Below are 23,921 nucleotides of genomic sequence, written 5' to 3'. Positions count from 1 at the left end.
TGTATACGTGGTTGGGTCTATTGTTCTCCGTACTTGGTCTAGCACAGAAAGTCTGTGAATATGAATAGGGAGAAAAAAGTGTGTCTTTATTTTCTAAGTGAAAGTTAGTGTTCCCTTCGATTTATGAATATAGACAACAAACCATAGTAGTGTTAGCAGTACTTGTGATTTATTCACCAGCAGGAATCACAGATGTGGCACATGTCTCAAAATATCATTTGTACTCATCACTACTGTGAAACTATGGTACTAAACATGACACTACACTTTACTTCATAATACTTAATAAAGAAGGACATTTACTACTATATTAACATTTTGTTTCTTTAATGTTTTGATGCTATGTTTAAGTGTAATTGGTTTCTATTATCATCCTATGTGCTTAATTTTATGCGTTCAAAAGCATTATTCTGAAAAGGGGTCCACAGACTTCACCAGGCTGCCACAGTGTCCATGGTCCCTGGTGAACTTCTGTTAACAATTCCCAGGAAAGCATTTGGGGGGATTCAAAGATGGATGGGAAATGCAGGACCTTGGGCATGTGGCACTGTCTGCAGTATTTTTCTTGCTCCATATCTCTCTCTCTCTCTCTCTCTCTCTCTCTCTCTCCCTCTCTCTCCTTTCTCTCTCTCTCTCTCTCTCTCTTTCTCTCTCTCTCTCTCTCTCACACACACACACACACACGCACACACTGATCCTTGCTGGGAGTGTGGAGTGGGCCTTTCCCCTGCAACCACAGCCCTCTGGGGTCCTGGCAGCCCTGTGATGGATGCCTCGCTGAGTTCTGCTTCTCTAGGCGCCCTGAGAAATAGAAACCAGCGTCTCTGACTGACTCATGGCAAAGACACAGCTTCAATTAAGCCAGAGAAACACAATTTATTACCAGCATGTTTTCAGTTCCAGGCGAAGCCTTGAAAAGGTCAGCTTATATGAATATTTAGAAAAAGCAAGATCATAAAATAAGAAGGACTTGGTATTTTGTTGTGTTTTTTTTTTCTTTGACAAAGAAAATTCAGCCTCGCTCTTAGAATTGGCAAACTTTGGCAATTTTTACTTGACCTGCATTTACTCTTTAAAAAGGAAGATGTTTTAACAGCATTTGAGAAATTTTATGTCAAGGGGATTTTACAGTGTTTGAAATCAGAACAGTGAGCCCTGAGCATGAGACCGATGGCCCACTCCCTGTCCGATGTCCACTGAAGATGGCACATTAGGAAAACATGTCTGCTTTGATGGTCCTGTTCAGTGCCTGTCACAGGTGGGTCATCTTTTGAAAATACAAATTTGATGGAATCAGATCTTCCTTTAAAACCTCTCCCAGCTCCCACTTGCTGGAGGGAGTACAAAGCACAAAATCCTTAACCTCATGCTCAGGTTCTTTGTGCGCTGGCTGCAGCCTTTCTTAGTGGCCTCACACGTCAACTCCTCTCTCCTCCTCCTCAAATCCCGTTCACATAGTGGTGGAGACTTACTGGATCAGGTCGTAGGATGAGCCTAGTAAAAGAGTAAGCTAGTATGCTTATTCTCTTTTCCATATAGTAATTGTTTTAAAAATAACTATTTTTATGCTTAGTAGGATGGATTTTACTTAAACCCCCCAGGTTATAGATCGGTCTATTAACTGTATAGTCTTGATGTTTTATTTAAGTGTGATAGATATTCTTCACAAAATTTGGGTTTGTTTTTGAAAAGATGTAGATCATAGATTTTAAAGCAGTTACTTATCTTGCTTTTTCTGTTTTCTTTTATAATTATATCAGAAAACTGACTAACGATTGACTTATTTCATTGGCACGATCTCTCATGATGGGTGGAACGTTCTGCTCATAGTTTCTCTGTGATTTTTGCTAACCCTCTATTCCTACATTTTGCCCCTTCCTCGATCTCTTCCACAGTGGAAGTGGTTTTTTAATTCCATACAACAAATACTTCTTGGTGCCTATTGCCCACCAGACACAATGCCAAGTGCCCAATGTGGGCTGTGGAGTAAGCAGCCAAGCTGCCTCGCCCTTGGCCCTTGTCATCCCATCCATGGAGCCTTTAGCTTATAGAGAACTAAGGGTTTTATGCCAAGTTTGACAACTTGTAGAAACAGAACCGGAGTGGGGAAGGGGTGCTCATTTATTTTATTTTTTCTCACATCCACACCCTGTGTCCATCCATTCAGTCTATAGTCTCTGGAGACAAACTTACTGTGAATCAAATAAGACCTCCCTTTGATGCCTCAAGAACGGCCTCTTTTCCTAAGTCTGGCTTCTTTTGATAGACTTGTTGTCTTTGGGCTCTTAAATAATCAGTAACACTGTTTTAGTTTACCCATAAAATTGGACCACTTCTATAGTCCATGGCTTCTTGAGACTCTCTGTAAAGAAACGTTAACTAAATTTACATTTTATAAATACTACATAGTGTAACTCAGGTCTAAAACATTGCTTCTCAACTTTACTCTATTTTAAGTTAAAGGTGTTTAAAGCTTTGCTTTGTATGGTTGGTTGGTTGTTGGTCTACTATGACTGTTGAAATTGATTTGTCTGTTTTTAGCAAAGACCTTTGTTAAAAATAAATACATAAATGGAATTCCAGCTAATGGAAGATATTTTCGTCATGAATTTTATTCACTTCTCTGCTCATATGTCAACTCCTGCCGAGTTTGCCGTTGGGCAAAGCGTCGACAGAGGGGGGGTCTCCTGATTTTCTTCTTCTACCATAACATGGTGAAGCGTGTTCATTGGCTTATTCATTCGCCACTGCTATGCACTGAATTTGTCCCCCTCATATTGATATGTTGAAGCTCTAACCTCCAGTACCTCAAAATGTGGCTATATTTGGAGATAGGGCCTTTAAAGAAGGAATTAAGGTTAAGCGAGGTCATACAGGTCATACATGCAATCTGACTGGTATCCTTATAAAGAGAGAAAATGTTGTCTTACAGAGATACACCAGGGATGTGTGCACACTCAGAGGAAGGGTCACGTGAGTGAGAGCACAGAGAGAAGGCGGCCATCTGTAAGCCAAAGCGAGAGGCCCCAGGAGAAACCGAAACTGCCGACAGCTTGATCTTGGACTTGTAGACTCCAGAACTGTGAGATAATAAGTTTCTGTTGGTTAAGCCACTCGGCCTGGGGTATTTTGTTATGGCAGGCCTGGCAGACTAACACAGCCCCCACCAAGCCTATGTCAAAGGAAGCCTCTTTTGAGCAGTTCCCTGTGTGATGACAGGAGCCGGCATCCTCTCCATTTTTTGTAAATATAGAAGCCACGATGGAGAAGATCCCAGGCAGGGAGAGGGCTGAGAGGAAGCCACCCCCATTCCCCGTGGGGTCCCCTTAGTAGCCAAGTCCCCACAGAGCTGTGCCAGGGACCCAGGACGAGGCAGGTAGGAGAGGGTATTCTAGAATCCTGGGAGTGGTGTCTGGGGCTTAGTTCAGGAGTGTTCATCCTCTTTTCCATGGATCTTAACAAAACATCTGAGAAGTAAGTCTGAACCTCTTTCTCTAGTGAAGCCACGTGAGGCATGCGTCTAGCACCCACGAGTGAAGAGCCGGAAACACTCTCCCACGCCAGCTCTGCAGGTTTCTGGCTATTTGTGCTTTGGTGTAAATGCTCACATTGCGTTTTCTGTTCCTGCCACATTTCACACTTCAGCCTGAACACGGCTTTATCACTGCTTTGGGAATTTGCTACAACTTATTTATGAGTATTTGAAGTCTGGAATCTTCCCTCACCAAAAAAAAGGAGGTGGCTACTTTCCTACTTTGAAGTTTTCCCAGGATGGTGGCTTCAGAATAACCCTATATGATGCCCAGTAACCTGCAGAGCTGGATGGTGGATGCACCCAGGCTGGTTTGAAATATGCTGACAAGGCCCAGCTGAAACAGCTCTCTGGGCAGAGGGAGGAGGGAGGCAGGGTCACTCCAGGTCATGCACGCCACTGAAGAAGCAGGGTTTGGCAGAAGGGAGCTGGGTGGGGGCCATCAGCATCTCAGGTGTCAGGCGCAATGCAGCTCAGATCAAGTGCATTCCGAGGTCTGCTCGCTTTTCCCAGGTGTTTGCTGAGACCCTCCTGCGTGCCTTGCTCTGTGCTTTCCTCATCTAGGGATTAGAGCTGGACGGGTGGTAACGGAGGCAGGTGGGGAATAAAGCAGGCCCCACTCTGAGATAGTGCAGGGTATAGAGAGGGTGCCCCCCATGCAAGACCCAGGGACCAGGTGGAATGTTGTTTGACCGACAGGTGAACTCGAAATGGGCTCCGAATAAGGAATGGCCAAGTCCGGGGGCTGGAGTGGCTGAGGCGACCTTTTCCTATAGGTAGAGGTAGCACTGAGTGGGGTCCCAGAAGCTTTGGCTGGGAGGAGGGACAGCCGGGGGTCCTTAGTTCTCCCCTTCACCTCCTGTATTTCTCACCTGGTATTTTGGGGCATTTGGTGTGTTTATGAGCTTCTTCCACACTCAGAACCCAGAACCCTCACTGTGTGGTTGAGACTTCTTTGAACCCATGCAGTGTCCCCAGGGTCCCTCTTCTTCCTTTAGGGCCGTCCTGGGCTGTTCCTCATCCGGCCAGTGCAGCATGACCAGTAAGAGGTCTTCAGGCTCCAAAGCACCAGAAGCACGGCCTGTAGCAGACGGAAGACCCTCTCCTTGCCCGGAGTGATTTTTTGGCTGGAAATCCAAAGAAAAATCTAGGGTTCCTGCTCCCGGGGAAGAGAATAAGGGTCAGCACATTAATAACTGCCCCCACAGGCCCCAACGCAGGCCTGCCGGGGGCCAGCGTGGCCCTGGAGGGGGCCTTGAGTTGCTCACACAGCAGACACCAAGGCATCTATTAGAAGCTCATTTATTCAGCCTGTCCTTATACTCATTCCTTTAATGAATTCATATGAAATGTCTGCTTTCTGCAAGGCACTGGTGATCTAAACTAGAGCAGGGTCGGCAGACTTTTTCAGGCTTGAGTTCTGCCTGTACACACTGAACAATGGGACTGACCACTGATGCCCAGAGCCCATTCTGATCGGCCAGTGCATCCACTATTGTTGGTTAGCGCCTATGCCATACTAGTTGTTAAATGTCATGGTCCTCACCCCTGCTTTCAAAGAACGGTCATCAGTGTTGAAGGCTCCTGGGCTAACAAACAAGATGAAGAGTGGGAATATTCCATTGGACTTAGCAACATGGAGCTCATCGGTGACCTTAGCAAGAGAACGTGACATAGAGTGATGGGCCGAGGAGAGAATGGAAGGTGAGGAAGTGCAGGAGGCCCAGGCAACCCCTGAAGAAGTTTTCTGGGATGTACAGAAACTGAGTAGGACAGGTAGAGAGGAAGCTAGAAGGGGATAGGGGGTTTAAATTTTTCTTTAACATGTTAAAATTATGAAAGGAACTTATTCGTTCAACATACCTGCTGTGTATTTAGTCATTTATTCATTACATAATCCAACATGCTTATCTCATACTTGGGGGAGATATTTACTATGTTATGAGCACTAAATTCATTTTCTTTCCTTCTTTACTTTTCAGTAGGCATTTATCAAGCATTTACTATTTGCCAAGTACTGGACCATGTCCTAATGCTATAGAAATGAATAAGTTATAGTGTGTGTGTTCAAGAAGCTTACAGTTTAGTGTGGTGGTTATCAACCGTGGGTAATTCCATCCCCTTTTCTCCCTTGGGGGGCATTGGGCGATGTCTGGAGATATTTTTAGTTGTCATAATTTGGGGTGGGGGCGGGGGGAAAGGATGTTACTGGCATCTAGTGGGTGGAGGCCAGGAATGCTGCTAAACATACTGCAATGCACAGGGCAGCCCCACAACCACGAATTATCAGATCCAAAATGGAAATAGGGTGAAAGGTGCCTCAATAAATGTTTGCATAAGGTAACTACAGAAGCTCAGGATGGGCACTTAGGCATGCACAGTGAAGCTGTCCCCCAGAGATGAGAGACAGACAGGACAGGTGGAGGCAACACCTGTGGAAAGGCATGGAGGTCTGAGGGAGCATGGTGCACACTCGGGAGGTTCCAGCAGTTCAGAGTGGTGGCATCATGGCCAGTAAGGGCTGAAGTCGCGAGTAGGGCTGGAGCCATAGATGCCATGCCAAGGATTTTGGACGTTGTCTATTCAGTGGGAAACCACTAAAGGACGCCAAATGAGAGGAAACCAGTTTGCGTCTTAGGAAATCATTCTGGCGGCAGACGAGACCAAGCAGTCGAGCTAACATTTATCGAGAATCTACCGTGTGTCAAGTACTTTTCTGAGTATTTTATTGAATTATCTCATTTAACCTCCTAACGACCCCGTGTAGGAAGTGCTCTTGTTAGCCCATCTTACAGCTGAAGAGATGAGGCAGAGGAGTTACAAGGCTTGCTCAGCATCCCGTGACTGGTATATGGGGGAGCCAGGCCTCGCCTGCGGCTGGGCTTGTAAACAAGCATGAGATAACCTGTGGTTCATTCTATCTCCCCCTTTGCATCTGGGCTCTGGACCCAGACTTGAGCATCCCCAGGGTCTCAATTCATAATTCATATGTTCCAGCCCTTCCTGCAGCTGCTCCAAAATTTCCATGCTTGCAGTTTTGAGGAGCGTGGCCTTGAGGTAGCCAGTTTAATTCTTCCTTATTAGGATTTCTTATATAGCTATTAATTTTTTTTTTTTTTTTGCTACTTTGTGACTAAAATTCCCCTATCTAAAGACAAAAACTTGAGGAAAGTGTGCTTGTGGGAAATCAAAATCATTCTTTGCTGCCTGAGACCTGTAAGTGGACCCCAGTAACCATGTGTAACAGCTCCGAGAGGGTACCTGCACCCCGCTGTCAAATGCATCCTTTCTCTTCTATCTTTGCTGGGAGCAGGGAAAGGTGGATTTGCCTGACTAATAAAATTTAAAATAGGTCTCAGGGCCCAAAGCTACATCATTAGCCAATGCAGATTTTTTTTTCCAACTTTTCTTTACAGCTACCCCTCCTCCCATTAGGAGAGATGATGTGACAGCCCCTGGCCCAGGACTGACAGGCATAAAAAGCAGGAGACCGGGGCTTGCAGGTGGAAGGGACTGCTCCAGGCCAGAGAAGAGATTTTTGCAGCTCAGGGAGGCCACGGGTGATGGACAGATATGAGACCAGAGGACGAATTCCACCTGGTCCATTTCAGCAGCGCTCCTCCCGTGTGGAAAGATCAGACACGCATTTTCATCTTCATGTAGGCTTTTAAATAAATGTGTCTCCCTTTTATAGGCAGTGGCAGGGTTCTGGCAGGGCTTAGGAAATGCAAACTCATGCGTGATCCAAGGGAACACTTTCTGAAGAGCAGGCAAGGTCCCGGTGCAGTGAAATAACCTACTACAGGTAGCGGCTAGAGTAACCTGCTTACGGGTGTGTTCTTTGAGGTTAGTTCATAGCCTGTGAGCCCACAGCCCCAAATTATCCCCACCCAACAGGTGAAGGGTCCTTGGCCCTGGCCACTGTCACATGGCGTGTCCATGGGAAAGGCCATGTTTGGATGTCTGGGCTTTTTTCTAGGTTTCGCTTCTTCCTTTAAGGATTCCATGGTAGGACAGAGAATTCTCTGGGCTTCAGTTTTTTCTGCTGCACAGGGAAGAGAATTGTCAGATTTAAGACCTTCTAGTGTCCCTAGTGGCTTTAATTTGTAGATGAAATTAGGCCTTTTTCAGGAAGGTGACTGCCCACCTACAGTTCTAAGAAAACTAGCTTTACATCCAAATATGAGATAGTTTCCACTTTCCCAAAGAAAAGATAGCCAAAAAAAAATTTTTAGCCAACCTAAACATACAAATTTTTTTAGAATATAGATGAAACAATAAACTGTTTACTTAAAATATTCGATTAATTGCTTACACATCTTTACACGTCTTTAAAATTAAAAATATATAAAATATTAATTTTAAAATAGTACTTTTTCCACTTACATATTTTGTGGGTCATTATTCAAACCTGTCAGGTGCAGTATCAATTCCTAGTGTGCTTTCTTCCCAGGGTATTATTTTTATCACTAGAGCGGCTTTTTGAGTCCTCTGACAGTTTTCCAAAGCTCATGATCCTCACTTCCGTCCAGGTTTTCAAGAGATGGCATTTTTTGAATCAGGAGATTACACCTTCCTTAAAATTTTATCCCAAGCCCAGGTTCCAATTCCTGTAAGTTGAGGCAGCTGTTTTTTTCTTCTTTTTTTCCATCTGCTTAAAGATGAATTTTCAAGATCTCTTGCAACAACTAACCATTGTCAGGTTTCTTTTTAAAGTAACCTTTAAAAGTCTTATTCATGACATCCAGATACTAACATTACGAAGTCATAATCCCAAGAATAATTGCTACATCCGTGTTAACTAAATTGGTGGAGAAGTAAACTGTAAGACGAGTCTTTTTATTGATACAGAATCTATCAATTGATTATATTGAATACGTTGAATATAAGGCAGTACCCTTTCTCTGAGGAATAATGGAAGATGAGGAGAAAGATGGCCATGTATTCGGCCATAGACAAAAATTTTAAACTTATCGAATTATCCTTTCCAGCCCATCAGCTTGTTACATTGCACATATGATCATTTCTTTACTGGCTAATCGGTGGCCAGTCTGTGTGAATGCAGGCAGAAGTCTCAACAGAGACAGGTCACAGAGGATGATGCCGGGCCCCGCAAGAGCTCTGGCCAACCATCTTCCTGCACTTTCCAAACACCAGGAACTGCAAGCCCCTTTCGGCCACCTTTCTGCCGACCTGCCACTGGGCTTTTTGTGTCATTTAATGAGCATAGAGTCGTTGGGAAATGTGCACTATGCTCCACAAAAGGAAATAGTGACATAATCAGAAATGATTATATTCCAGCACTTGGACACTATTGCTGCTATTAATGTCCATTATCACTATGTTACCTGAAATGTGTTTAACAGCCACAGTCACTAATCAAGGTGCCTGTCCTAGAAAATGTGTGTTCTCTCCGTCAGGATCACACCATGTATTGTGCTGTTACTGTTTTAAATTTTTTTTCAGATAATTGGAACCTGCTACTTCATACTTTCAAAAGTAACGTAGCAGGCGAAGCCCTGAGAGGTTCAAAGCCTATGCTTCCATCAGGGAAATAATGCCATTTCCATGCAAAATGATTATAATATTATTCAGTGATTACATTGGGGTGGGGGTAGTATGTTTTCGTTAGACTTTTGAAAGTGGCAAATTGAATTCCATCCAAGTAATCAGACGTTATGAGTTTCTAGCGCAGTGTGTTTGCACGTGTTGGAGGCCCATTTCCCCAGAGTCCCCCAGAGTCTTTGCTGACCCCTTGGGCCTGACCTAAAGTGCCTGGGCAGCAGCTCTTAGCCAATGAGAAACGGGAGCTGGCAAATTCTCCAGCTTCCTCACACCTCAGGTGGGATGACACTGAGACGTGTTCCTCTCTGTCCCCTAGAGGTCCCCAGTGGGATCAGCCCAGGTGTTCGCAGTGGCGACCTGCTCATCTAGGACAATCTGTGCTGGCTTCCTTCACGTACCTGTCTCACTTCTTCACTTGCCTACCTGAGTTTTCTGGGATCGCTCCCCAGATAAATCACTTGCCTCCAATCCTTGTCTGGGTTCTGCTTCAAAAGAGAGGCACACCTGGCCTTCCAGCTCTCTCCTTCCCATTTCGGGGTCCCCAGGGACCTCTCCGAATCCCCCTGTCCTATAACCCATTTCGTGCATCAGTCAGGAATCTCAGTGTTTTCAGGCATCGTCATCCTGCAAAATGAAAACTCTGACCTTTTTTTTTTTGTCAGGAAGGTAATGGGTATAATTTATTTCTCCCACTTTTTCTCTTAATTATTATTACCCCATTCGAGAGAGACAAGATTTAATCTAGGTTGTATTTAAAATGCCTATGATCAATGTCCTCATTCTGAACATACATCTATGTGCTCTTAGATAATTTATATATAATTTTAATAGATTTGTCAACAGCAGCCCTTCCTCATCTAAACAGGCTGCTTGCAGACAGATCACTTAATTTACTCCTCAGTGTTATTTTTCATACATGGTTGCTGCACGCCCGACAGATAGCAGATGATCCCATTACAAACTCATTTGACACGGCATGTACTGTGGAGATGAGCAAACTCAAGGTCTCCTACTATGGCAAGCGGTATGGGTCTCCTCTTTCACTCAGAACAGTGGGGTCCCAGAGACCAACGCACCTGAACAGGTGCCGAGGCTGCAGTCCCCAGCAGAATTCAGGTGTTAAGGAAAGCCCTTGCTTACGTGCCATTACCAAGGATGTCAGTGCTCGGCCCATTTCCCAGCCTGGGCATCACCTGCTGGCAGTTCCTGCTTCCTCTCTTTATCAGTGCCCAGCCCACAAACAGAACAGGCCGGAGGTAATGCCCCAAAGCACCCGTCAATCAAGGAGAAGGGGAGGCGATGAATAATTAGCCCAGCTTCCTTCCTCACCTCCTGGTCTCCAGCAGGATTAAGGCCCAGTAGCCCACAGCAGCATTTTACTCCTTAACGCATGCTTGATTGGCTTCTCCCCGGTCCCATCATGAGTCCCTATTGCCTCAGTGCTCCCTTGGATTAATCCCCAACTCCCAAGATAATACTTGCATCCAAATTCATGTTTTGGGTCTGCTTTGGAGAGGAAGCGAAATTAAGGTGCTCACCCCTCTGAGTGTGCCGTGTTGGCCTTGCAGATGCTCTCATCCTCCAGTACCTAGATTAAGCTCTGACATGGAGCCCCCTGCAGCCTGGGAGCTCTGGCTCCCCTGACCGCCTTCAGTCCCGCTAGCATATTAACTTAGCGCTCACCATCTGCAGCCCGGTGCCGTCCTGTGTTTCTGCATGTGAGTGTGTAATGGGGTAGATGCCAACTCTGCAAGCTCCTAGCTGACCTGAACATCCATCTGAGAGCTGATGGTGCCCCAGCCACATCCTAATTTGGAGTGAGGACCAGAGATGCCCAGCAGGGTAAAGGATGGAGAGCTAGACAATGCCAAGAGTGCACCCTCTGGGGGGAAAAAAAAGTGCAGAAATCCTTCCTGTCAAAGACTAATGTGAGCGCTGATGGATTCTATGCACCATTTCTGTCTGCAGGGGTAATGGCAAGGCAAGAGCTTTGTGTTCCAAAGGAAAAATGTTCTCCAGACGCGGTAATCTTTGCCACGCCGGCTTGTGACAGAGAGAACTACATCAACTTCTAAATTTTCTCAATGGAGTGAGATGTGTGTAATGTGTAATAAACTATAAATAAGACTTTAAGAAGCATCTATGTGTTTCTTTTTATCAACCTTTAGATGCATTCAAGCCAACTATAATTTTATAAGAATTCTAGATGATATGTAGTATTTTTATTTGCTACTTCATTGCTAAATGTTTCATATAAAACTGAAGAGGGAAAAAAAAATACACAGTCCCACATGTAAGAGAAGAAGCAGATGGCTAAATGTGACCGTGGGAGAGAAGCAGTGAATGGAGAGGGTTCCGAACGGCGGCTCCCGGCTCCCCGTCCTGGCGCCGCCTGAGATGGGGCGGAGGGGATTCAGATGGGCGGTTACTTGCATTCGTTGGCCGTTGGCTTCCACTGCGTTGTAAGGAGCCATTAGTATTCAGAAGAATCTACAGGTATCTTTGTTATGCCTTCTTTTTTTATCTTTTAAATGTACATATAAATGAGTATGTATTATTTATAGACGTCTTCGGATTCAGAAACATCAAGCTTGAGAAGTAATGCAGCCAGGAATATGTGATTTACTGCCCACGGGAGAGGAAAGAGACATAGGGAGACTTTCTACAGGGAGGAAGGCTGAGTCGTGATAACTTGTTTAACCTTTCTAGGGGACTTTCCTGAAATCTTCAGTTTCATATAAACTGTAGAAAGACAAATGAGTGAAAGAAAGACTAGCAAGCCAGGATTTAGGAAGCCAGCATTGTACTCCTAGATCTCCTGCTCATCAGCTCTATGACCTTGAGCTTGTCACTCACCTTCTCTTGCCTTTGTTTCCTGCCTGTATCTGGACATCGAGCCGTGCCAGGCTGCGGCTCAGTGATGTGGTGCATTCGTATCGACTGCTCTGGGCTCTGGCCCAACTCCTAGGTTGCCGAGTTACTCTGCAGAAGTGTGGTGAGGCTGGTGAGCAGTGGTCTCATGCTTTTTCCCACAGAACGTGAAGCCATGGTGCAATCAGTCCACTTGCCTGCACACGCTGGTAGAGATCAGGAAAACTGAATTAGCTTCAAATTCTATTTTCAGTTCCTAGGCTGTTTCTATATTGGCCAAGAAAAACAGAGAACTTACAGAAATTCCTGGGAATGACTGCTTTCTGCCTGGATATGGGGAAACATGCCTGTCTGTGGTTTATTTTTAAATAGATAACTCATCATATCTGGGTAAAAAGTACGGTAATCTCCAAAGGCTTTTCTTTCACAATTTTTTTTTTTCTCTCTGAGAGTATGGAAACAGCCTCAGATCTATTCAAATAAAATAGCATTTTATTGGGTGAGGAAGCAATGCCTTTCAGACCCCCTTGGGGGCGGGAAGGGGTTTTCGACCACTGGCCCCATCGGCTGGGGTTCAGAGCAGAGTTGGAATGAGGAAACGGAAGCCATGCCCACCACCGGCATCTGCCCTCGGGCCCGGAGTTTGGTTTACCAATTGCTGGGGAAGAAGATGGAGGACGAGGGCCGAAAGTGTCCTCTTGGAGGAAGCGCAGGAGGTAGCCAGAGCGAGCAGGGAGTGGTAGCCGACCAGTGTCAGATCGCCCGCCGACTCCTACGCACACGGCCAGCCCGCTGGTCCAACCAGCTCCCCAGGAAGACCCTCCCCACTCTTTTGCGTCCTCGTGCTCACTTCTGAGGGGGTGGTGGGAGAAAAGGCGCCATCGGTGTGATTCCCAGTCCCCCCTGTGGCACTGTAGGTATTTGGGGAACACCTGCTCTGGGCTTCGGTTGGCAGGCATGGCAACTGTTACATGTGCCCTGGGCTGTGCAAAGTGCCTTTCTTACCTTCAAACCTTTAATTCTCAGGCAGCATGAATGTTTAGTAATACCACCCCCACTGTACAGACAAGGAGGTTGAGGCAGGGGGTGGGAGTGAAGAGCCAGCAGCCACCAGTGCGGTCACTGCCGTTCAGTGGCAGAGCTGAGATTTAGACCCAGGTCTCTTGCATTGTACGTCCTCCATGCTCTTCACCCCTGCTCGGCCTGAGCCAGCCCCTGAGCCAGGTGTGTCGGGGACTGAGATGGGTACAGAATGGAGTTCTGATTGTGCCGTGCAGGCCACGTGCAGGCCAGGACTCGTATGGGAGGAGGGGATCCCAGATCTCTCTGCATCTCCATGAGGGGACCAAACACCCGTCGAGCCTAAAAACCCACTTGGTTTTACTCTGTGAAGTAAAGGGTCCCTTTTTCCCCATCGCTTCTCTCCAATGCTGTGAAGAAGCCAAGGCCCAAAGGGGCAGGGGATGCTGAGGGACCCTGAGCACCAGCAGCCAAGGTGTCAACCAGACCTGGCTCATTCCAACCTTTGCAGTGAGCAGGTATTGGCTCCAGTGGCCTCGTTTGGTGGCTGCCTCTCCTGTCCTCACGACTGTCTCCAGCTTCCATCACGTGCAGCCCTGTACGTGTACACCCAGAAAGAGGGCTCGGGGTGTTTTCTGATGCGGATGTCTACTTCAGGGCTTGGGGTGCAAGCCAAAGACGCCCATGAAGAATCGAAGGTCAGTCACCCTGAGCCCCAGGGTCAGTCTCCAGGAAAGGGATGGGGTAGGTAGAAGGGAAGAGGGAGGTCCCACTCTCTCAGGGCTCAGTTTGTGGGGTCCAGATTTGAGGCTGATTCTCACCCGAGTGTGACTTCTCTGTGGTCGATGCTAAGATGGGGGCTGCCCGTGGTGCCGGGATGGGCCCCCCTGGAGAACAGCTGGGGAGCCAACTCGTCTGGCCGCCTACTACTTCCTCTTCCTGCCTCTCGGACCCCGCTCCTTGCCTACTGTGTTTCGTTCCCCAAGACTCTAGTCCAGTCTTGTTGACACGTCCTAGCCTCACCCCATGAGTGGCAGGGAGAACTGAGGCGGGAGACTTGGTCACATTGGAGTCGGAGTTTGAAGTAGGCAGTGCCTCTGTGGCCAACGTGATAGTGGGTGTGTTGCCTCCACTGGGGCCCCACTGCACGCGGCGGCCCGGAAGTTTCTGGAGAAGAGGAGACTGCATTTCTGTCAGCACCAGGAAGGAGAGGGGAAGCCTGTGCCCACTTCGACCCAGCTCGGCAGCATCAGCAGCTGGCCTCCCTGTCGGTAAATTAGGGATGTCAGCGCCCACCCTGCCTCTCCCAGGGTCCGCATGGCAGTCTAATGAGGGAGAGAAGATGCAGAAGCACTCCACAGAGCCCACAGCACTGACAAATGTGAAGCGTCATCATGAAAAGCTTAAATTTATGGGTTTGAAGGAGAAGCAACATCTGGGGAGGAATTATTGCAATTTAAAGGGAGGATTCAGGCCTGTTTATAAGAGCAAAATCTGGAAGCACTGTCTGATTTTTTTTTTTTTAACTGGTTTGTATTCCAATCATGAAACTATGGTGTGAACTCCCAGATGTTCGAGGCAAAATTGTTGAAAATGAGTTGTCTTGTAGGCATTTTCCATCCTTCATGAGAACTTTACTGAGCATCTACTACACGCCAGCTGCTGCGCACTCCGCCGACACCTTACGTTCCAGCGTGGGCCTGTCGGGCTGTTAGGGCCACCAGCACCCTCGCTTCTCTCCTCTTCTCGTAGTCTTCGGAAAATGCAAGGGTCCTGCCAGTTCTGGTTCCAGCGACGAGTCAATCTCCATTAACTGGGGCACATGGGCTGGCTCTGAGTGGTGGGCTGAGTTGGGTGAGTCTTAGTTCATTGAAAAGTTGATCTGCAACTTTTTTCCTAGAATGTTTGACTCTGGGTTTCTGGAAGAGTCTTGTCATGGCATAACTTTGGTTCCAACCAGGCTGCGAGCACCTCATTTTCCTTATCTGCCCATTCTCTTTGCCCAAACCAAATGAGAAGGACCCAGAGATGGGCCATCAAGAAGTCTTCTTGGGTGACACAAGGGCCCTTATCTTGATTTTCTCCAGTGATTTGCCACAAGAGTGTCTGTACTCCGGAGAATGCAGAAAAACTTCTCGAGAGGCATTTTCAGGAGGAGAGAAGGCAGGTGGGAGGAGGTCCAGGGAGGACAGTGGGTGGCTATCTGGTCACAGAAGCAGAGGAGAGATTAGTGTTTGGGGGACACGAAGCCCAGGCAGTGCAGGACACTGTGAAGAGTCTGGATCATCTGAGTTCTCTGGGGCCCCGGCCACGGAGGGCTTCGGGGCGTGGGGTGCTGTGACCCATATGGGACTAAGCACAATCCCTTTGGCTACAGTGGGGCCACTGGGGCACTATGGCTGTGAGCCAGGGGAGAGGTGGGGAGGCCCAGCCCCAGGCAGCAGCACTGGAGGTTCGAGAGAACAGGTCACCTGAACACTGTTCTGAACAATGCCTTGTGTGTGACAGGAGCTAGAAGGTGAAGGAAGAATTGTGATTTTAAAAGCAGGGAGGTGGCAGTGCTGTGCCCTGAGGTAAGGGTCCGGAAGGAGCAGATGTGTAGAAAGTCAGATATTAACGCATGCAGTCCCAGTGGCCGGAGCAGGACGTAAATTGATTCCTGGAGTGGGGAAGGGCGCAAAAACCCTTAGAAGTCTCAATGGCTTATGACCCTCCAAAGCTCCACCCTACCCAACAAAATCATACTCCTTAGAATTGAATTTCTTCACTAGAAAGAATTTAAATGTAATTTCATTTTCCTCCTGGGGCTGGGTAATAATAAAAAATTGTTGAGAAATACTAAGTTAATAGTAATAGAGAATCAGTGAGCTGCCTTACTGCTGACAGACGTTTTGTGGTCAGATGTGGGGGTACTCTCTGTGGCCTCTCAGTCGTGGAAGGGTCTGCACAGGATGAGGGAATCACTTGGGAGCCTGACCACCACCAAGGCATCTTGGGACTTCGAGGATCTGGGTAATGGGGGTGGGAGAAGCAGCCAGTCTGCCACAGGGTTGGTCTGGGCTCACCAGGAACTGATAGGAATGAGGACCTCTGCTGACACCTGTACTTCTATTCAGCCTGGGGGTGAGCATAAGACAGCCTTCATCAATGGGGGCCCCAGGAACAAGGTGGCCAGGTAATTTAGAACGAGGCATGGGATGGGAGGCACAAATCTAAATTCCTGTTCTGGCTCCCTCCCCCCTTATTTGCTGTCTAACTTTGGGCAATTCTTATTTTCCATAAGCCTCTGTTTCCTCATCTATAAAATGGGAATAATAATGGTAATCAACTCATAACTCGTTAGAAAAGGTAAGTAAGAAAACATGAATGAGCAAAGCTTAGTAAACGTTGAGCATTACATAAATTTTGTTATTATATCTCAGTTGGGAGTCCTGGCCTCTGCATCCCTAACCCTGAGAATAAGTAATGGATCTCGTCCGTGGCCAACTCCGGCTCCTTAATGGAAGAAGAAATTTCTGCATCGTGCCGGGTGGGCTCTCGTAAGACACTCCATCTTTGCGTCTTCAATCTCTCCTTGTGAAAGCAGTGCTTTCCAGACCCCTTGGCCCATGAACTGTCACGAATCTGATGGATAACCCTTCTGAGAGCGTTTATTTTGGGATTGGCAAGGTGCCTGCAGGCTTTGGTGAACCCATGGTTGATATTATTAATGGACGGTCTGTTTTTCTGTCTTCCTAAAAGAAAGAGAAAGTGAATGAGACTTCCTTTTGCAGGATACAGTCAGAGCAAACATCCATGCCCCGTGCCAGGGGTGCTGTAGGGCTCTGGCCTGGGCTGGCAGGAGGGTGGGTGTGGGAGCTGGTTTTCTCGCTACTGTTTTCAGCCTCCGGTTCCTTTGCTTTTTTCTTCCAAGGAAGAAAGAATCCTCATTTCTCAGCTCGCTGAGCTACCCAGTGCTGGAGCCATAATTGGGTAGCTTGGTCAAGACCGAGGCAGGGCTGCTCCGTGATCCTGCCTCAAACAGGAGACTCCGTAATTGGTTTCTCCTCTCTTATGGCAGTGTCTCTCAAAAAAAAAAAAAAAAAAAGGTATCTTTTACAAGGAAGTAAAAAAAAATCCTGGGGCCCTTATTTATAATTCTCTTGGCTATCAATTTGGTGCATGTCAGCAGCCATCTTTATTTATGGACTCCGAATTAGAAGGGATCTCAAAAATATCTTTGAGTTTCATTTTAAACAACACCTAGCATTTAGGCAGTTATTTAACCCAAAGGGCCCATTCAAGAGTCTTGCTTTCCTATTGGCTTTTATGCCCTGTCAAACTCAATTAGCATTTTTAAGTCCCTGGAGGAGGTAAAGGACATAAGACCCATTTCACAGGCATCGACTTATTACCCACTGTATTTCTAAAACTAAATTGAAGACACCCTCATCCTTTGGCTTTTTAATTTTATTGTCTTTAGGCCTGGAAGCTGTCCTTTGATGATGAAACTAGTGGAAGAGAAAGGGTCACTTTGATCAGAGATGTCAAAAATCAAGTCCTGAGAGAGCATCTTTCTCTCACCTGGAGGATGGAAACCATATCCATCTCCTGGGTTCATTCCTGAGACTCCTTTTCCCAGGCCACGACGTTTGAAAACTTAAGTCTTTACAGTGTTAACTCGGGAACAAAATTATTACTAGAAACCGATTTCTAGTAACTTATTGTAAAATCACTTCGGATGCCATGCATCTCATTACAGTACCATGTGTTTAGGTGCATGGATGTAGCACCTACACCTTCTAAGAAGAAAGGATAATGAATGGAGCCTCTATTATACACCACTGTGTGATGAATGGAGCAGAGATTCAAATAGTAAGACACTGTGTGTTCTCAGGGTGCCCAGGATTTGACTGCAAGGAGTAGAGTTCGGGTAGAAGGAAGAAGTGCGAGAAGCGGAAATAAATAAAATCACTGAGACTTTCGCTAATGCCAGTGTGAGCTGAGAACACTTAGAAAACCCCTCAAGGGCAGAGATTCTGGCTGGGCTGGGCAAAGATATGTTGAGGGAGGTGCTCCTTGCCCCGGGGCTCTGAGTGGATGATGGCAATATGAGATCCTGAGGATGAGGATAAGTCACTTCGCCCTATCACAAAAGTAAGGAGCCGTGTTGGAATTTGAATGCGGATCGGATTCTCTGGGAACGTATCCATTGGAGTCTTGACAGGAAAAGACACGTTCGAATGTGTGATGTGAAGAGAGTTGAAAGGAAGGACTATTCACCAAGGGGTAGGCACAGTGTGAAGAGATCACAGCAGCATCATACCCCAGGGCTTATCGTGGATGTGGGGCCATTACAGCCTCCAAGCCTAAGGGGGCCAGGGGAGGGAGCTGTTACTAAACCCAGAGAGGGAGCTGTGTGCAGCCCTCACATGCCACCCAGAGCCATGACCTTCAGTTGAGGGACACGGCCAGCCTTTGAAGGAGGAAGGGAAGTAGGGGACTAGGCATCTGACCCCATTCCTAATCTCTTGCTGGTGCCTACAGTGGCTGAACCTAACCAGAAGTTGCAGGGTGAGCCTCCCAAGGCACAGAACAGGGAGGAAAACGCACCTGCGGGGGCAGACGGAGCGTTCCCACACAGCCTGTAACATCAGACGCGTCAGTGCGTGTTAGGATCTTTTCATAAGCATGTTAAGGAAAAATCCCAATAAACTTGGCTTTGCATGTGGTTTTTTTTTTGTTCAGAATCTTGCTTTAGTTATCTCCTTTAGAAGTGGCCTCTGGGGACCACAAAGGAGGAAGGATGAGGCCATTGTCTTCGGACCAAGTTAGACAGCCCTGTGGCTTGCCTCCCTCCACTGCCCCTCCAAGCTCCTGTCTGGCCTGTGCCATATTCCTTGGGCACAACCTGGAGTGTTGAGCCATCTGGATTAAAGAGAAGGGAAGCATGTTAACTGGACGTTGGCCTCAGAGAGGTTCATCTCAAGAGAATGAGAGCTTCCTCTAAAACCTGTGGCCAGGTTCTTTGGGTTTTTAATTGGCTAAGAGTGGCCTACAAGGCCCCACGTGATCTAGATACTCACCTCTCTAGCCTAATCTCTTGCTAGTGTCTCCGCTGTCCAGCCAGTGGCCTCTCGCTGATTCAGGAACAGACATGCTCCCATCAAGGTGTTTGCACCGGCTCTTCCCTGTACCTGGAAAGCTCTCCCCCAGATACCTGCATGCCTCACTCCTTATCACCGTCACGTGTGCTCAAATAGCATCTTCTCATGAGGCTAACCCTGACCACCCTCCTTGAGCTACACCATAGGCCCCAACACTCACCCTCTGCCTTATTTCTTCTCTAATGAGCAGCACTGACTACCTTCTATTGTGCTATACGATTTGTACTTACTTCTTGTGTTTTTCGTTTATTGTATGCTTCCACCCATTTCTAAAAGATGAGCTGAGCTCTATGAGGGCAGAATTTTTTTGCTGTTTTGTTCAGTCATATATTCCCAGTGCCTAGAACATAGCCTGACACATAGTAGGCACTCAATAAATATCGAATGAACAAACGAATGAATGAATGAGATTCTCAAGGATCTACAAATAGTCTAACCACCGTCTCCCAGACCTCTCTCTCCACCAACTCATCCCTGCCAAAGATCTTTCCCAGAAAGACATCGATCTTCTTCTTACCACCAGTTACTGCCAATACTTTGTGGCCAAAAGGATAGATTTATCCATGTGTTTCACATACACTTGGTAGAGGAAATGTACTCATGACTTTGGCTCTGTGTCAGAATTAAATGGTGACCTTGGCTTATTTTGCTTTCTCACAGAGGTTATTTCTTAATAGTAAAGGGAACATTCTATCCTTGGGAAAAATAACATTTTTGCCACCTTCAGCTTTAAAATGGCTATTTGATATGGCTGGCGTGTGTCTCTGTCAGTGGCAGCTGAAAAAGCTTAGTCTGAGAGGCTCTGAGAAAGACCCAGTGCGTTGTCAGAGAAAAGCTCGTCATATAGTGGAATTAGTTTACAATAACTTATTTACCTGTCCAAATCCTTCATATCACATTAAAGCTTTCCCCTGCTATCCGGGACTCTGGAGTGCTAAGAGGAAAAAGGAAAATCAATTGATAATGATATATTCAGTTTAGAAAAATATATTGATTCTCAGGTAATGACAGTCGTGCGTTTTTGCAGGGGAGGATGCCATTTCCTGTCGTGAAGATGGCTTTCACATAGATTACATTTGAAAAAGGAGTCTAGGAATAGCCCTACCTCTCTGTAACAGATAGCCTCTTTGTTTCAGGTATTAAATCTATATATTTTTAAAGAAAATTCTCTCCCAGGAACCCATCTTTTGGCTCCTCAAGGTCTTCTTGCCTATTGTCTAAAAAACCTAACGATTTGTTTTTGTAATTTTAGAGTTTGAGTCCTGTTTTCTTTTCAGCGTTAGATTAAAGACTTCAATTTCTTATTTTTTCTGATCTCTGGAGTTTCTTGGTTTGAATTAGATAGAAGGCAAAGCCATATTCTCTCCCTTATTAGTCCACCACGGGGATTAGGGCTCTGTGTGTTTGGGGGATGGGGGAGGGATCTCTAGCGTCTGCCCCCTTGGGGTTCTCTGCTACCCAGTTGGCCCCCCTTATCTGGGAGTGCTGTGGCAGACTTCAGGAACACCCTGTGTGAGATTGTCCACACTGGAAAATCCAGGAGAGGGACAAGCTTCTACTTAGGGTGGGGGCCATCTAAGATACTGGAATTCCAAAGAGATTATTTTGCAAAAGATGATACCTTTTCCTCACCCCACCCTCACCTTTGTCCTGTCTCTTTCTAGACTGTCTGGCCTCCTGGTGATGCTCACACTGTGCTAAGTGTTGGTGGCCATCGAGGGTTTTGCATCCTGGGGACGAATCCCGAGTTTGCCAGAGACGGGCGGCGCAAGGTAAGTCTCTGCTCAGCTCACCTGAGCTGACAAATAAGAAAGGCATCACACCTGGGCACTATCTTCTCTAGCACTGATTTTCTCAGGGAAGTGAGGAAATGGAGCTAGTCCTCTTGCCCTTTTGGTCGGTGACATTTTTACCATAGAGGCGGGATTAACTGGTGCCCAGAGCCTGGCTAAATCACCTGGGCCCAGTTCTCCTGGAATCAACCTACAAGCGTTGCTGAAATTCTCTTTTACCTCGGGATCCCCAGGAGGTGGATCTGGGAGCAGTCAGCAGCTAGGTGACTTTTAAGCTCATCAAAAACTGTAATTCTAATGTTGTAATTTAACTTTTCTCGTTTTTTAAAATAGTATTGTAAGTGTCATTAAAATATTTGTTCATTATAAAAAATATTTTAAAGATAGCACCTAAAATTATAGGAATTACTATAATCCCGAGAAATAACTATTTTGCTGTCTCTTTCCAGGCTTTTTCCCTATGCACATACGTAAAGTGTGCACATATACATACACACACACTCATACACGAACACGCACACAAATGGGATCGCACTATATGTACCACTTGGTGATGTGTTATTTTGACTTCACAAAATGTCACAGGTGCCATTTTTATATCAGTAAATACAGATCATAGCATTTTTAAAGGCTTCGTGTGTGTGTGTATGTGTGTGTGTATGCGCGCGTATATATATGTGTATATATATATGTATTTATATAGTAATTCCTATAATTTTAGGTGCTATCTTTAAAATATACATATGTATATATATCATCTACATTATTTGCCTAATTAGTGCCCTAATGATGGACATTTAGTGTATTTTTATATTTCACTCTTACATATAATACCACAACAAACATTTTTGTAAATATATCTTTGCATAGTCGTTTGATTATTTCCTTGGATTGCATTTATAAAGGTCTGGCCTAAAATTTTGATTCAGGAGTTTCAAACCTAGATTAGGAAGACCAAGCAGCCAGGAGAATTAGGGAGAACATGGCCCACTTCATGAGGGAAAAATCTGAAGAATCTTCTTTAAGGATGCTTTAGGCCCACCCAGCAGGCCAGAAATGTGCCTGCAGAAGCCTCTGGGGAGCCTGGAGCTGGAGTTGCCAACACTCAGCCCATTTACCATTGCTCAAGGGGCAGGAGGCTGGGTCTGGAATGCAGGTTGGAGGGTGGGGGCCTGGGCACTGGAATTTAGGACAGTTGAGCATGAGCCGGCCTAGTCTAGCATGTCTTGGTGGCACTTAGCCTTTAAAAGTCCATGGGCGAAAGCCACCTATGCATAACATGCAAGGACTGGGCTGGGCGAGCACGGGCCGGCCATAGCTGCCCAGGACTGCTGCGTTCTCAGCAGTGCCACATACTGGTGCCCTTTGATCCGGAGCCTCGTGGCCTCGACCTGGGGTCCTCTTACGCCTGAACTCCTGCTTCCTTCCACAGCAGGGCCTGTGGACGACTCCTGCCATGTCCAGATTCTCTGCTGGCCAGAGAGCTTTCTCTTAGAACTGAGAAACAGTGGGGTTGGGGATGGCCCTCCATCCCCAGAACCTTTGCATAGAGACCAGGAAATGCAGCTCTGGGACCCTGGGTTGCCTGGAGCTGTGGTTGTCAGCAGGAAGCAGGAGGAGGCTCCAGGCTGGGCCTGGATCAGCCGCCGAAATGGGAGAAACGTCCACTGTGCATCTAGACTGCGGCCACCCAGCAGCCCAGTGGTGGTGGCCAGCAAGGGCAGATGGCTTCCTGACTGTGAGAGCTGGTGGGCTGTTGGCACATGCCTAACGGCACCGCCGACCAGCTGGACAGCTGTCCTGTTTGGTTGTCCCAGGCGCTAGGGCATGGCTTGCTCCTGTGATTGTCGTGGACTGGGTGACTGCGGCATTCCCAGCTCCTAGAGGGGACGGAGGCGGAGTGAAGCGCCTGGGAAAGGATTCAGGAGATGATCTTCACAGAAGTCAGCTTGCCTAGACTATGCCTTCCGGTTGTAGACGCCGTGAGTGTGACAGGGAGTAAAGGAGATAGAACGGGGCTATGGGCTTGATCGTTCTGATTTGGGGGTCCTCTGTCCCCTGCTACTGATACAGGGTAGCACATGGCTCTCGTTCATCGCAGCCTTCTAGAAGCATGTATTTTAGGATGGGGAGGGACTGGGCATACCTGACGGGATATACCCCTTGTGGGGTTTAAATCTCTGCGCCTGCCAGTCTGGTGTCCCCGCTTGAACCCCTGTCGGCTTTCCCTACCACCTTGCCGGTACCTGGAGGATGGAAGCCCATCTGATTCATCCCTGTATTGTCCCCTCCACGACTCCCACTCAGCACCTGCTGGGGCTCTCAGTAAATACGTCACTCCACACTCAGCCACCACTGTTCCTAGGAGCACCACAGCACGTGGCCTGGTGCGGGGTTGTGTTTTTCCCTCACGTGCAGAACGCGTATCGATTCCCAAGAAGATAGGAAGGTTCCACAGGCCACTACGGACCCTGGCGCCCAGTGGAAGAATCTATCACTTACCTGTGGAAACTGGGCCAGGTTACTGGGCTCTGTGCCCTGCTCCCAAACAGGGCCGGCTCATAGCAAAGCATGGAGGGCCATTTTCTGCTTGTCAGTGGTTTGATGAAAATCACCCCAGTAACCAAGAGGGTGATGCCAGAACCAGCGAGCGGGAGTGAGATCTGATATCTGCACTGCAGTGTGTGACCCTAGCGGAGATGGGGCTGACGGGAGGTAAAGCGGGGACTTAGTTTGTGTAGAAAGGAAGGCTGAGCCAAGAATGGTATTAACAGACACCTAGGCTCTGGAGGTGATGAAGGGCAAACACCAGCCCTCATCTGTGCTGAGGAGTGTGCCGGGCACATCCCCAGCCTGCATCCCCGCTAATGTCTTAGTGCTGCCCGACCCCCAGGCCCTTTGCCCCGCTGCATGTCCTGCATCCTGGGAGGACATTGCACATGTCTCCAGGGCTAACGAGACTTGGAATTGTTCTGCTAGAGAGGGCTGTGCGCT

At 47.1% G+C, this 23,921-nt stretch overlaps 1 protein-coding gene across 3 annotated transcripts in view; it reads left to right on the top strand.

The window, feature by feature from the left end:
• Positions 1-23,921, top strand: part of KLHL29 (kelch like family member 29) — a 271,644-nt gene that overhangs the window by 48,394 nt on the left and 199,329 nt on the right. For 2 of the 3 annotated variants that reach the window (XM_039887729.1, XM_039887731.1), the window contains exon 2: positions 20,799-20,906. The gene's annotated coding sequence lies outside the window, so the exon portion shown is untranslated. Of the gene's footprint in view, positions 1-4,582; positions 5,237-20,798; positions 20,907-23,921 lie in introns of those variants that run through there. The other variant, XM_039887730.1, reaches the window with a different exon arrangement.

Source organism: Pteropus medius, unplaced genomic scaffold (assembly GCF_902729225.1).
Source record: "Pteropus medius unplaced genomic scaffold, Ma_sr-lr_union100, whole genome shotgun sequence".
NCBI lineage: Eukaryota > Metazoa > Chordata > Mammalia > Chiroptera > Pteropodidae > Pteropus > Pteropus medius.
This window is presented reverse-complemented; position numbering and strand designations above follow the sequence as displayed.